This window comes from Hyla sarda, chromosome 2 (genome assembly GCF_029499605.1).
Source record: "Hyla sarda isolate aHylSar1 chromosome 2, aHylSar1.hap1, whole genome shotgun sequence".
Classification (NCBI taxonomy): Eukaryota; Metazoa; Chordata; class Amphibia; order Anura; family Hylidae; genus Hyla; species Hyla sarda.
Window position 1 is genome coordinate 179340461 of NC_079190.1, and position 13096 is coordinate 179353556.

Genomic DNA, 13096 nt, shown 5'->3' on the forward strand with positions numbered 1-13096 from the left:
AAAAGATGTGGGTAGGTGAGGTCAAAATAGGAAAGGGGGAGTTGTTTATACTGTTAAATAAGAAAATTGCTTCTTCACTGATTACCTCTTGGGACAATGGGAATGGCATGTTACAAAAGATCCCTTTAGACAATGGAGATAACCTTCTCAGTATTTATAATGTATACGGTCCTCAGTTGGGTGAACATACCTTTTTTTTACTGCTCTTCTGACACATATTCAAAATGACCCAGAAACTCATACAGTAGCGGGAGGTGATATGAATACGGTTTTGCAAGCATTGGAAGATAGGAAGAGGGGTGATGATGGCTCTATCTCTGTAATGGAACCTCATTTACAAAATCTGTTATCTCATTCTGGACTGATAGATGCATGGAGGTACCGTAATCCCACTGATAGAGCGTTCACGCATTATTCACATTCCCACAAATCTTGGTCGAGATTGGATTATATTTTAGTTTCTTCTACACTATTATCACACATTAGTGCAGAACAGATTTACGATATAATAATCTCTAATCATACACCTGTTAGTTGCAAACTGATCCCAACACATCCCCCAGGCTCGGATATAGTATGGAGCTACCCATCCTATTTAGCTAAGGATGATCAAGTTACCCAGCTGTTAAAAGGCTGGTGGACAGAATATTAAACCCTAAATTATATACATACAGATAACCTTTTTCTCTTTTGGGAGGCAGGTAAAGCTGTGGTCAGAGGACGAATTATTGCTCATTAATCCAATCATAAAAAAAAGCAAGTAATACTTATAACAGTCTCACAAATGCGGTTCAGGTGGCTAACACTAATTATTTATCTGTATTGGCGGTTCAGGAGGCAGTGACAAAAGGTCCTTGCTCCATCCAGGCCCCAGTTCTTTGGATGCTGAAAAAGCTTTCGATAACGTGGAGTGGCCCTGGCTGGAGCTGGTACTCTCGAAAGTGGGGATTAGTGGTCAATTCTGTACATTTGTTAAGGCTCTACACACCCAGCCGGCTTATAGAATTCATCTACCCGGCTATCTTTCAGAGCCGATATCTATTCAAAAAGGGACCAGACAAGGCTGCCCATTGTCTCCATTGCTCTTTAATTTGGCACTAGAGCCACTGGCCAGATATATGATATCTTCTCCTGTATATGGGGGTATTGTTGTGGGAACCAAGGAAATTAAACTTAATTGTTTTGCTGATGATACACTATTATTCCTGGGCAACCCTATAGATCATCTTCACTTAGTGTTAGCTAAAATTACATGTTTGGGATCTTTCTCGGGATATAGAATTAATATTGACAAATGTCAACTTCTTTTTTTTGGGAACAAAGCCACCACCCCCTTTTGTACACACATCAGTTCAGATAGCAAGGAAGACGATCACTTATCTAGGGATCAAGATAGGGCATTTACCATCCTCATTAAATTAACTTTATTACCCCCCCATTGATTCATAAAATAGAAAGGGAACTTACCAGATGGACAGCTCGGCCTCTCTCATTAACAAGCAGGATTCACTTGATTAAAATGATGTCCTTTGCAAAACTTTTATACCCCCTCCAAACCATACCCTTATTGATTCGCCACTCTGATGTCAAACGTATACACTCTAGCTTTTCTAAATTTATCTGGGCTTCCAGGCGACCAAGGGTTGCATATTAGAACGTTGATCCAGGGATTTATTCTGACTGCCATATTTGGATTCGGGAAGGAATTTTTACCTATAATATGAGGGTTTTTTGCCTTCCTCTGGATCAACTCAACTCAGTAGGGACTCATTAGGGTTATAGGTTGAACTTGATGGACTCAACCATATAAACTATGTCACTATGTTACTATATGATATGTTATGCTTAGACAAAGCTGATGGAAGCATGAAATTATCCCATGTCCGTTATTATAATCTTGCAGCCTTTTTTCATCACGTTAGAGACTGGATTCTAGGTACATTTTTCTTTTCTAACACACTTAGATCTATCTTGCATCTTAAATATAGTGATGTCCCCATGCCTCTTAAACGTAATAGTCTAATTATGGATACTCTAACCACATGGAAATCTGCCTGTAAATTATTTGGCCTTCCCTGGACTTTGTCCAAATATTTTCCTTTATGGCAATGGCATAAAAAGATAAATGAATAGGAGCAACTCACCCAAGACCCGAGAGGCAGTAGCAAAATCTTACTTTATTGCATATCGTGCAGACATAGATGCAAGCCACGGAGGGCAGATGTCACGGTGGGGGAGTAGCAGACAACAGCGGGCCACAGTCCGTATCGTGCTATCAAAGCACTTCGTCAGGCCTGACGAAGTGCTTTGATAGCACGATACGGACCGTGGCCCGCTGTTGTCTGCTACTCCCCCACCGTGACATCTGCCCTCCGTGGCTTGCATCTATGTCTGCACGATATGCAATAAAGTAAGATTTTGCTACTGCCTCTCGGGTCTTGGGTGAGTTGCTCCTATTCATTTATCTTTTTATGCCATTGCCATTTGGACTATACCGCACAGTGTGAGCACCACCCGCAGCAGGCACATTACTTCCTACGCCTTTTCCACAATATACAGGAACATATACATACGTTTCCAGCTTATACTACTAGTGCCAGGCTTCTTTGCTTCTACTACATTGATTTTCCTTTATGGTCCTCGCCTTCCTTATCACACTGTGCTAGTCATCCCCTATGTACTCATTGGGTGGGGAAAGCTATTAATACTTTTGGTAGCTTTTTAAGCGATTCGGGTACACTGTTATCCTGGGAATCTTTTCAAGCAAAACATGATTTACCATCCACTCATCAGTGGCTATATATCCCATGTTATTCCTTTTTTAGAAGCCTGGTGGGTTCCTACTCGACTGCCGAGAAAACCATTGCTTTTGACAGGTTGATAAGACCTAGGCCAGTGGGAGTTGTAGTTTTGCAACATCTGGAGGTCTGCAGGTTGAAGACCACTGATCTAGGCAATGCCCGGGCTGCAAATATTAAAAAACAAACTTTAACTTACCGCCTCAGCCGATGGCGCATTGTCATGTAAGGAGTCGGCTGGCTTCTTACATGACAGTTGGCTCAGCCTATCATCGGCCGAGGCGGGACATCGCTGCGGCCAGTGATAGGCTGGAGGCTCTGTGACGTTCCATCCCCAGGACCGCAGCAAGAACAGCAAGGACCATGAGGCTGGTCCCTTAGCAACGCGGGAACAGAGGACAAAGGTAAGTTAAAGGTTTTTTTTTAATACTTGCAGCCCGGGCACAGGAATACTTAACTGCTCTTTTGGCGCAAAGGTATTGGCCAGTGTTTAGAAGTATAGAGGTGTGTGCTACATAAAAAACATTCAGGTGTATATGTGGGCCCTTCATGCTCAAGCTACTTTACAAGTACAGCGCAGCAGCTGATAATTATTTGGCAGGGGGGGAGAGAAGCTGTGCTTGCGGGTGAGATATGGTACGATTAGCCCCCCGATGTGGGGTGCAGCGCTGGGCTGATAAACGGGCGGGGGGGGGGGGATGTTAGGGGACAGAGCTACGCCCATCACATGTAAATAAAGCTACTACACTGAAAATAAGCCCTAGTGTGTTTTTGGTGACTAAAATTAATATAAGACCCGGTCTTATTTTCGGAGAAACACGGTATGCTGCAGGGACCGTCCGGTGGGGATGGTTAGTCGTTGTGAGCTGTCCATTTTCACTGGGAGGGCTTCTTCTTCGCACTTCGGCCCCGGCCCCAAGTAGTGACGTTGCCTTGACGACGACGCACAGGGACGTTCATGCGCAACGTCCCTGTGCGTCATTGTCGAAGCGCGAAGAAGAGGCCCCCCCTGTGAAAATGGACAGCCCGCAACGACTAACCATCCCCACCGGACGGTACCTGCAGAATAGATGGCCCTGACCAGCTCACCCTAACGTCCCGTCGAGTGGAGGTGAGTACAAAACAAAAGGCCGCAGTGGTCTTCAACCTGTGGACCTCCAGAAGTTTCAAAACTCTCCCTCCCGCTTTGGACAGTTCCTAAAATGGGGTAGTATATAGCCCCTAAAAAGTACTGGAAGGATTAAGATTTTTTTTTAATAGAAGTATTTTACAAATCTGTTTAACTTTCTGGCACTAATTGATTTAAAAAAAAAAAGTTTTCCACAGGAGTACCCCTTTAAGGGAATCTGATCCCCCTGATAGAGGTAAATTGTCCAAGGGTATCCATCCACTTTTATTGGTGGTTAAAAAATGCCTCCTCAGACATTGGCTAATGGACACGACCCCTAGTATAGCAGAAATACTTGCTGACTTTTATGGGACCCCATGCGAAAAAAGATAATACTTACTCTCAGAAACACTGACTTACATACAAATGCGTTTTTACAAAAATGGAGACAGTATACAGTGGGGATCAAACGTTTGGGCACCCCGGGTAAAATGTTGTATTAATGTGCATAAAGAAGCCAAGGAAATATGGAAAATTCTACAAAAGGCATCAAATTACAGATTAGACATTATAATATGTCAACAAAAGTTAGATTTTATTTCCATCATTTACACTTTAAAAATAACCGAAAACAAAAAAATGGCGTCTGCAAAAGTTTGGGCACCCTGCAGAATTTATAGCATGCACTGCCCCCTTTGCGAAGCTGAGACCTGCCAGTGGCATGGAAGATTCTCAATCATCATCTGGGAAGACAAGGTGATGTCAATCTCAAAAGGTTTTAAATGGCCAGACTCATCTGACCCAGAAATGGCAGTCATCAGGAACAGGGGAAGTTAAAGCAAGATTTTGAAGACCAAGAAAATATCAGACAGAACAGCTCACAGGATTGTGAGAAAAACTATTCAAAACCCACGTTTGACTGCATAATCCCTCCAGAAAGATCTGGCAGACACTGGAGTTGTGGTACACTATTCCACTATAAAGAGATACTTTTACAAATATGGTCTTCATGGAAGAGTCATCAGAAGAAAACCTCTTCTACGTTCTCACCACAAAAAACAGCGTTTGAATTTTGCAAATGAACATATAGACAAGCCTGATGCATTTTGGAAACAAGTTCTGTGGACCATTGAGGTTAAAATTTTACTTTCTGGCCGGAATGAGCAAAGGTACGTTTGGAGAAGTAGGGGAACAGAATTTAATGAAAAGAACCTCTGTCCAACTGTTAAGCATGGGGGTGGATGAATCATGCTTTGGGGTTGTATTGCAGCCAGTGGCACAGGGAACATCTCACCAGTAGAAGGAAAAATAAATTGATTCAATAAAATGTCTGCAAATTTTGGATGCTAACTTGATGCCATCTGTGAAAAAGCTGAAGTTAAAGAGAGGATGGCTTCTACAAATGGATAATGATCCTAAACACACCTCAAAATCCATGGAGGATTACATCAAGAGGCGTAAAAGGAAGGTTTTGCCATGGCCTTCACAATCTTCTGACCTCAACATAATTGAAGATCTATGGATATACCTTAAAAGAGCAGTGTGTGACAGACAGCCAAGAAATCTCAAAGAACTGGAAGACTTTTGGAAGGAAGAATGGGCAAAGATACCTCAAACAAGAATTGAAAGACTCTAGGCTGGCTACAAAAAGCATTTACAAGCTGTGATACTTGCCAAAGGGGGCAGTACAAGATATTAACTCTGCAGGGTGCCCAAACTTTTGCAGACGCCATTTTTTTGTTTTCTGTTATTTTCAAAGTGTAAATGACGTTAAAAAAATTGTTGACATATTATAAGAATATCTAATCTGTAATTTGATGCCTTTTGGAGATTTTTCCATCTTTCCTTGGCTTCTTTATGCACATTAATACAAATTTTTACCTGGGGTGCCCAAACTTTTGATCCCCACTGTATTCAATATCTTCCAAACGCGACTGAGAGACAGCGTATTATGATGTGCTGTCTAGAATCCCTTAAAGATACTTTAGGTAATCTAAGAATAGGCAATGCTTGACAATGCTCTTTGACTTATGTATTCTTGGATGTATGTTACATATTGCACTGGACTGCTACTTTTAATATTCAAATCTCTATGGGATTCCACACACATTTCTATGTTCTATGGTTAGGATCGTTGTGTGTTCCATTGTTTTATATTTTGTCTCATGATTCTAGAAAATAGAAAACATCACAGGATATTCTTTTCTATGACAACACTCTATTTTATATTATCACTGTCATGATTGTATTGTATATCATGTAATTGCCTTATGTCACATATGTATTAGTGATATTGTCATTACATATTTCCTGTGAATAAAATTCTATTTAAAAAAAAATTAAAAATCAAACACTGCTTCCTAAATCAGTATGGAGTGTTGTTATGGTCAGTGGTGGCAGTGCTTTCTGATTCAGAGCTTATATATTTGGGCTGGGGACCACACAGTGACACACCTGCCATGAAGGATGAACATTGCTTTATACACAGAGACCATAGACTGGTACCACTGTCCATTCATTGTATGCATATTTGTAATTGTGGGCATAGAGTATCCCACTATATTTACCCATTGGTGGGTCATTTATAGGTATATTGTGGTACATCAGTTAATGCTGTATTTCATAGTAATGTGTATGGGTTCTTATCTGCTCACTTACTATATTTATTAGAAAGATCTTGTGTACCTGTATAACCATTTTTAAAGGGGTACTCCGGTTGAAAACTTTTATTTTTTTTAATCAACTGGTGCCAGAAAGTTAAACAGATTTGTAAATTACTTCTATTAAAAAAATCTTAATCCTTCCAGTACTTATTAGTTGCTGAATACTACAAAGGAAATTATTTTCTTTTTGGAACACAATGCTCTCTGCTGAATCACAAGCACACTGCTCTCTGCTGACATCTCTGTCCATTTTAGGAACTGACCAGAGCAGCATATGTTTGCTTTGAGGATTTTCTCCTACTCTGGACAGTTCTTAAAATGGACAGAGATGTAAGCAGAGAGCACTGTGGTCGTGATGTCAGCAGAGAGCGCTGTGTTCCGAAAATAAAATAATTTCCTTTACAGTATTCAGCAGCTAATAAGTACTGGAAGGATGAAGATTTTTTTTATTGAAGTAATTTACAAATCTGTTTAACTTTCTGGCACCAGTTGATTTAAAAAAAAAAAAAAAGTTTTCCACTGGAGTACCCCATTAATTATTTTGTGTAGTATACCATTTTGCCAGTGTTTAATATTATTAATATTATTCATTTATTTATTTATTTAATACATTTCCGTAAACTCCACCAAACTCTACTGAAAAAAACACAGAAAAAAACGACACACAAGGACCAATGATAAATTCCCCCAGAGGTTTTTGGAAAAGTGCCTAAATTTGTCCTTCCTTTTTTCCAAATGCCAGAAACTTAAAAAGGTTGAATATTAGAAATAAAAGAATATACACCATACAGGCACGGCAAAACCATTCGCGATAACCTTGTATACTTCAGAATACTTTTTTAAAGATGTTCCAGAAGTGTTTTGTGAACGTGGCCTAAAATGCTAGAAATAAATTTGCGGAACTCAATTCAATTATTTAGATTCCTTTTTTTTTTCAAAGTAGTTTTAAAAACAAAAAAAAATACTAAATTTTATTCCCCAACCTACTTTGACATTGTTAGTACATTATAGATTTATCTCTATTCAGTCATATGAAATAAAATGTGATGTTCTATCTTTGAGGCTGTAAAATGACTCTAGAGAAACATATGTCTGACTTATATTCTATAAAATCAAATTGAGTTACTTTTATAGCAATATTTTCTTCAGCACATTTAATGCTAAATGAATAAAAATGACATTAGCGAAAAAGGATCTACATGATACCTAGAGAGAGGTCCAGATGGTCACTTCTAAACTGGTGTAATCTTGTAAACTGCTGAGAGTCAAGATATTGATTGAATTTCTGTTTTTAAATGCAGGCCCCATACCTACACATGTCCACACCGATATCAGTTTCATGAAATCCAATATAGATGTGTAGATTGGGATGCTGTTAGCAACAGCCTATTAAACTGTCAATTCCATGTGAGGGTTAATATTTTAACATGTTGCTTGCTGTCTTTATAGATTGCTGTTTATTTGAAAATTATATTGCAATAAGTCCCTTTTCCAGAGCAGTTTAATTCAGTCCAATTAGTTATGAATTTAAGCAGATAAAAAATAGAAATGCTGCACTCACCGAAGTAGACTTCTTACTACTTTATTCTCTATAGCTTATCAAACAGGATAATAAATGAACATAGAGATGACAGGGGTGTACTGAAAGGCAAAGTACACCCCTGTCGTCTGTATGTGTGTTTTTATTCTGTTTGATGAGCTATTGAGACTAAGGTAGTAAGAAGTCTACTTTGGTGAGTGCAGCATTTTTGTCTTCTTTGTTTTTTATCTACTAGTATACTTGCTATGTGCTATGAACCATGGAGAGACAAGGCTTTAGGAAACACCATGGCTAATTGTTAAGAGATGAATAGTGCGGGAGTATTAACCAGACCGGTGCAAGACTATATTACCTCTTGGACTGTGTGTGGAGTTATGAATTTTAGACTTGCATAAGAGGGGCATCGTTGCATCATTTGTATACTGTATATGTGATTAATCCCTCATTGGGTCATCCAAACACCTTAAATTGTGATAATTTTTAAATGTGTGCAGAATCACTGATCCAAAACCCTGCCACATAGTGCCAAAACACTTTAGTTTCCTTGTACTGTATAGAGATGAGCTAATTGAATCTGACGAATCTGAATTAGTTACGGATTTCATGAAAAATTTGCTTTGCAACAAATGCAAATATCGCCGTGATTCTATCGCGCGAATCGCTTCATTAAACTCCATTTAGTGCGGTCTAGGCTCCAGGGCATCGAAAATGGCGAATCCACATGTGAGGACATGGGGCAAGGAACTCTGGGAAGGCGGGGGCGAGGGAAGGCGGTATGACCCTGTATCACATGCAGGAAGCAGCCTATCAGCAGCCAGTCACCCCTGTGATGTCACAGCCCTATATAATCGGCAGCCATATTCCAGCTCGTCACTTCATCCTTTCACTGCAGAGAGATAGGACAGCGCTGTGTGTTACACAGACAAGCTTTTTAAAGCAACATTTCACCTCATAGTCACATCAACGTTCTGGTGGGCAGAGAGCAGTGCATTTTTCACAGAAAATAATTTTTACTGTAGCCATTAACCTCCCAGTCACTTTCTACAGCATTGTATTACAGAGAGGGGCAGAGAATGTTGCCGCATACATTTGAACAAGCTGGCTCAGCATGAGAAACAGCAGAGGATTGAGGAATAATTATCAGCACAACTCTGTGTCTTTGTTCCACAACAAATGGTCTGCTGGTTATACTAGTCTGTAGACGGTATAATACCCAGCAGTCCATTCCTAACAGTCTTTGAGAGAGTTAAATTTTGGGTTTAGTAGTACACTGTTGTGTACTGCTGGTTTTGTGCAAAAATATACGATTTTTAAGCATGATATAGCGCATTTTTCTGCCCTCATCTAAGTAGTGTACTATTTTGTACCTGTTAATCTGTCAAGGGCCTAGATACTGTGAAAGGCCAGGCAAAACTAATTACTGGCTGGTGTTTTACTGAAATACATTTTTTAAGTGCACTATGGCACACTTCTCTGTCCTCATAAGTGCATACCACAAACCTACATCTAAGTAATGTACTATTGTATACCTTATAATCTGTCAAGGGCCTAGATACTGTGAAAGGCCAGGAAAAAGTAATCACCGGCTGGTGTTTTATTCCAATATTTTTTAAGCATACTGTAGCGCATTTTTCTGCCCTCATATGTGCATACCACATACCTACATCTAAATAGTGTACTATTTTGTACCTGTTAATCTGTCAAGGGCCTAGATACTGTGAAAATCCAGGCAAAAGTAACCCCTTAAGGACCGGAGGTTTTTCCGTTTTTGCATTTTTGTTTTTTGCTCCTTGCCTTTAAAAAATCATAACTCTTTCAAATTTACACCTAAAAATCCATATGATGGCTTATTTTTTGCGCCACCAATTCTACTTTGTAATGACGTCAGTCATTTTGCCCAAAAATCTATGGTGAAGTGGGAAAAAAAATCATTGTGCGACAAAATTGAAAAAAAACCGCTGTTTTATAACTTTTGGGGGCTTCCGTTTCTACGTAGTACATTTTTCGGTAAAAATGACACCTGATATGTATTCTGTAGGTCCATACGATTAAAATGATACCCTACTTATATAGGTTTGATTTTGTCGGACTTCTGGAAAAAATCATAACTACATGCAGGAAAATTAATACGTTTAAAATTGTCATCTTCTGACCCCTATAACTTTTTATTTTTCTGTGTATGGGGCGGTATGAGGGCTCATTTTTTGCGCCGTGATCTGAAGTTTTTAACGGTACAATTTTTGCATTGATAGGACTTATTGATCACTTTTTATTCATTTTTAAATGATATAAAAAGTGACCAAAAATGCACTATTTTGGACTTTGGAATTTTTTTGCGCGCATGCCATTGACCGAGCGGTTTAATTAATGATATATTTTTATAATTCGGACATTTCCGCATGCGGTGATACCACATATGTTTATTTTTATTTTTATTTACACTGTGTTTTTTTTTTTATTGGAAAAGGGGGGTGATTCAAACTTTTAATAGGGGAGGAGTTAAATGATCTTTATTCACTTTTTTTTTTCACTTTTTTTTTGCAGTGTTATAGGTCCCATAGGGACCTATAACACTGCACACACTGATCTTCTATGTTGATCACTGGTTTCTCATAAGAAACCAGTGATCAACGATTCTGCCGGATGACTGCTCATGCCTGGATCTCAGGCACTGAGCAGTCATTCGGCGATCGGACAGCGAGGAGGCAGGTAGGGGCCCTCCCGCTGTCCTGTCAGCTGTTCGGGATGCCGCGATTAGCCGCGGCTATCCCGAACAGCCCGACTGAGCTAGCCGGGAACTTTCACTTTCACTTTTAGCCGCGCGGCTCAGCTTTGAGCGCGCGGCTAAAGGGTTAATAGCGCGCGGCGCCGCGATCGGCGCTGCGCGCTATTAGAGGTGGGTCCCGGCTTCACTATGACGCTGGGCCCGCCATGATATGACGCGGGGTTACTGTGTAACCCCGCGTTATATCAGAAGAGCAGGACCAAGGATGTACCGGTACGTCCTTGGTCCTTAAGGGGGTAATCACCGGCTGGTGTTTTACTGCAATACGTTTTTTAAGCATACTATGGCACACTTCTCTGTCCTCATAAGTGCATACCACATACCTACATCTAAGTAATGTACTATTTTATACCTTATAATCTGTCAAGAGCCTAGATACTGTGAAAGGCCAGGCAAAACTAATCACCGGCTGGTGTTTTACTGCAATACATTTTTTAAGCGCACTATGGCACATTTCTCTGTCCTCATAAGTGCATACCACAAACCTACATCTAAGTAATGTACTATTTTATACCTTATAATCTGTCAAGGGCCTAGATACTGTGAAAGACCAGGAAAAAGTAATCACCGGCTGGTGTTTTACTCCAATACTTTTTTAAGCGTACTATAGAGCATTTTTCTGCCCTCATATGTGCATACCACATATCTACATCTAAATAGTGTACTATTTTGTACCTGTTAATCTGTCAAGGGCCTAGATACTGTGAAAATCCAGGCAAAAGTAATCACCGGCAGCTTTGAGCGCGCGGCTAAAGGGTTAATAGCGCGCGGCGCCGCGATCGGCGCTGCGCGCTATTAGAGGCGGGTCCCGGCTTCACTATGACGCTGGGCCCGCCATGATATGACGCGGGGTTACTGTGTAACCCCGCGTTATATCAGAAGAGCAGGACCAAGGATGTACCGGTACGTCCTTGGTCCTTAAGGGGGTAATCACCGGCTGGTGTTTTACTGCAATACGTTTTTTAAGCATACTATGGCACACTTCTCTGTCCTCATAAGTGCATACCACATACCTACATCTAAGTAATGTACTATTTTATACCTTATAATCTGTCAAGAGCCTAGATACTGTGAAAGGCCAGGCAAAACTAATCACCGGCTGGTGTTTTACTGCAATACATTTTTTAAGCGCACTATGGCACATTTCTCTGTCCTCATAAGTGCATACCACAAACCTACATCTAAGTAATGTACTATTTTATACCTTATAATCTGTCAAGGGCCTAGATACTGTGAAAGGCCAGGAAAAAGTAATCACCGGCTGGTGTTTTACTCCAATACTTTTTTAAGCGTACTATAGAGCATTTTTCTGCCCTCATATGTGCATACCACATACCTACATCTAAATAGTGTACTATTTTGTACCTGTTAATCTGTCAAGGGCCTAGATACTGTGAAAATCCAGGCAAAAGTAATCACCGGCAGGTGTTTTACTCCACTACTTCTTTAAGCGTACTGTAGTGCATTTTTCTGCCCTCATAAGTGCATACCACATACCCACATGTAAATAGTGTACTATTTTGTACTATAGCTGTTAATCTGTCAAGGTTCTATATACTGTGAAAGGCCAGGCAAAACTAATCACCAGCTGGTGTTTTACTGTAATATGTTTTTTAAGTGTACTTCTCTGTCCTCATAAGTGCATACCACATACCTACATCTAAGTAATGTACTATTTTATACCTTATAATCTGTCAAGGGCCTAGATACACTGAAAGGCCAGGAAAAAGTAATCACCGGCTGGGGTTTTAATCCAATACTTTTTCAAGCGTACTGTAGCACATTTTTCTACCCTCTTTGTTCCACAGCAAATGGTCTGCTGGTTATACTAGTCTGTCGACGGTGTAATACACACCCAGCAGTCCATTCCTAATAGTCTGTGAGAGAGTGCAATTTTGGGTTTAGTACACAGCGACTGTGTGCTGCAGCACTGTTGTGTACTGCTGGTGATGTACAAAAATAAATTTTTTAAGCATACTGTAACGCATTTTGGTGCCCACATAAGTGCATACCCCATACCTACATCAAAGTAGTGTACTATTTTGTACGTGTTAATCTGTCAAGGGCCTAGATACTGTGAAAGGCCAGGCAAAAGGAATCACTGGCTGGTGTTTTACTCCACTACTTATTTAAGCGTACTGTAGCGCATTTTTGTGCCCACATAAGTGCAGACCACATACTTACATCTAAGTAGTGTACTAT